We start from the raw sequence: 3,216 nt of genomic DNA on the forward strand, positions 1-3,216 counted from the left end.
CTCCTCAGCTCTGCTTGTTCTGCTTCCGAGTCTCTATGATTGCCTTTTTACATGCAATTATTTTCCACCTCCAGGAGAAAGCTTTCTTTCCTCTGTTCCTTCTCTGGGAATCCTGATCTGTTCTATTTATTTTTGTGCAGAATTTTATCCCCAACTCCTATGATTTGTTTTACTGTTCTTCCTCACTCAGTGGTCCCTTTTCATTATACTTTTTATCTTAAGATCCTTTACTGCCTTACAGCAGTTCAGTTTTCCATTATTTTTTTCCATGAGGCTTTTCTGCCTCTGGTAAGTTCCCCATTAGAGTATCCTGCCCCGGGGAGTCAGCTGGGGGTCAATGTTCAAAAAGGCCCATTTTTTCATTTATGTGATCCAGCAACCAGAGACTAGGTTGGGTGTGTGCATCTCTTGCCAACAGTTCTACCGAGTCTCTCTCCCTCTCTCTCTCTCCCTCTCTCTCTCTCTTTTTTTCCCTGGGGGCCCTTTGGTATGCACACACTCACCAGCCACTTGGGTTCTGTCCTGGGTCTCTGTGGCCTTGGGCCCCTGTGCCTGGATATGTGTGGGTTTCTAACTCTCTGCTTCACGTGTCTCTGTGGGCTGCACCCACAGTCTTCCCGGGCCCATGGTGCCTCTGTGTCACTCTTACACTGCACGGGACTGAGTGAGGGAAGGGGTCCAGATGGGCAGGTCTGGGTTGTAGTTTCCTACCATTTTATTAGTGTGTTTTTTTTCCTTTTTCTTCAATTCAGCATTTGTGGAGTCTTTCTCTAGTCTCTATCATCTTCCAGAGTTCCAAACAATGGGGATTTGTCCTTTTATTATATTTTTCAGGGGAGACTTTTCCAGGAGATGTCTTATGTTGCCATGTTGATAATATCACTCTCTGGTATGTTGTATTTTAATTTTCACCAATATTGAGTACTTTTTAATTTCACTTGTGATTTCTTATTTGATCCATTGGTTACTTAGTATTGTTTTCCTGATTTTCCAAATATTTTCATATTTTCCAAATTTATTTTTGTTGTTTATTTCTTGGAGAACATATTTATGTGATTTTAACCTTTTAAACCTATTGAGGCTTCTTTTATGGCCTAGCACATCACCTATTCCTGTAGGATGTTCCATGCATACTTCAGAAAAATATGTTTTTGGGTAGAATGTTCTATGGATGTGTATTAGGTCTTGGCTGGTTTATAGTGTTGTTCAAGTCTTCAATATCTCTGTTGATATTCTGCCTAGTTTTCCCATTCATTATTGAAAGTATTGAAAGGAGTGTTCAAGTCCCCAATTATTATTGTTGAACTATCTACCTCTCCCTTCAATGCTGTCAGATTTTCCTCTGTGTATTTTGGGAAACTGTTGTAAGGTTCATATATGGTTATAATTGATATATCTTACTGATGGAGTGACCCTTTATCATTATGAAATTTGTCTCTTCATCTCTAGTAAGAGTTTTTGTCTTAAAGTCTGTTTTATCTGATATTAGTACAGCTATTATAACTCTCATATGGCTGTTGATTGCATAGTGTGTTTTCCATCTTTTTACTTTTCTTTTTTAAACAATTTTTAAATTGAGGTAAATTTACATACAGTAAAACACAGATATTTTTAAGGGATCAGTTCAATGACTTTTCACAGTTGCACACACTGTGCATCCACGCCCCCCAACAAGACACAAAGATATGAAGGAAAACAGGTGTTTACCCAAAAGTCTCCCCATTAACAGAGCAGGAAGGAGTACAGTTGTCAGAAAACCAAGTAAAGAAATGACTTAATAAAGGAATTATGATTCTAAATGTCTACTCTGGCTAATAAGTTTGGAAGTTACTAAGTAACTTTGGAGAATTTAGGCTAAAATAGAAATGGATAAAATTTAAGACTATATTTATGTAAGAAGTACATAGCCTCACTGAGCCAAAGTTTTATCTGAGTAAAAAGAGAGGGTTGAATCAGGTGATCGTTAAGTAGTGCCCCTTCCAGTTCTAAGTAGGGGCCCTTCCATTTCTAAAATTTAGCATCTATTATCATAATGTGCAAAACTGCCATAATCCCTTTTGTTAAGACAAGCAAAGAGACACAGCAACCACTACAAGAAGAGTCTCTAGAAAAGCAGCCCAACTCTCCAAGAACATAGAACTAGTCAAAACCATAATGGCACCACCATGTAAGCCTCAGGATGTGATTGAAGACTGTCCTGGGTTCCTTTGGGGAAGGTCCTCCTGAGGAATGTCATTGGCATACAGATGCTCACAATAAGATTCAGGAGGAATCAGACATGTGGTAAATAAGAGAACTGGAGAAACAGATGGAAGATGCTTACCAAGTTGGATGCATAGTGACAGTTTTGATGAAGAAAGTCAAGGAGGTTATAGGAGGTCAAAGCATAAAGTTCCTGGGACACTGGAGGTTGATTTTCTTAAGGCTAAATCCTGGAACAGAAAGTTATATGATTATGAAGCTCACATGCCAGATGGATGGGGTCCTAGTGGTTATAAAGAGTTGTACCCTGAAGAATTTGAAATAGATAGTGGTGACCAGTAAGATATTATCAGTGAAAGAAAAACACGTCTCCAGGTAAAATCATCTACCTACGAATCCCATAAACTCAAGAAGTTGAAGAAATCCCACAAAAAGCAGGAAAAAAAGTAAAAAGGGAGCCATAGATATAACAGCAGATTCCTCAAGTGAGTTCTCAGAATAAACTGCAGTTTCTAGTACCAGGAAAAGAAAACAACCACAAGAGCAAAAGAAAAAAAAAAACAGGAAAATGTCTCTCAAAAAATCTGCTTCATTCTTAGGGTCAGAAAGTGGCACTTAGCATCAGATGATTCAGCACCCAGCAGTTCTGAGGAAAGTGAGGAAAGAGACACTAAGAAAACCAAAGGAAAAGAAGAGAGAAAAAAGTTCCTACTCCTGTAGTTAACAATGAAATATAGGAGAGGACAAACAAATTGGAAAGTGGCTTCAGAGGAAAGTTCTGCTGAGAGTTCAGAGGATGACTAATGCGAAGAAAGGTCCATTCTTCAATTTCCCATGTGACTGTATATTTACAGCCCTTATACCCCGGGGTTTTGCCAGTGACTTCTGTTCAGCCCAGGGGCTGAGGTTAGAGCCGTCTTGTGGCATCTATAAACATTCTGACAGACTTCTTCTATTTTGGCCTGTCAAACTTGATCTCCTTTTTATTGTTAGTAGGGAATCTGGTATTTTGTT

General features: G+C 38.9%; 1 pseudogene; it reads left to right on the forward strand.

Annotated features, from left to right (window-relative positions):
• Nucleotides 1-2,198: 2,198 nt before the first annotated feature.
• On the forward strand, nt 2,199-3,006 carry LOC119533386 (annotated as a pseudogene).
• Nucleotides 3,007-3,216: the final 210 nt, after the last annotated feature.

This window comes from Choloepus didactylus, chromosome 4, assembly GCF_015220235.1.
Source record: "Choloepus didactylus isolate mChoDid1 chromosome 4, mChoDid1.pri, whole genome shotgun sequence".
NCBI classification, from domain to species: Eukaryota; Metazoa; Chordata; class Mammalia; order Pilosa; family Megalonychidae; genus Choloepus; species Choloepus didactylus.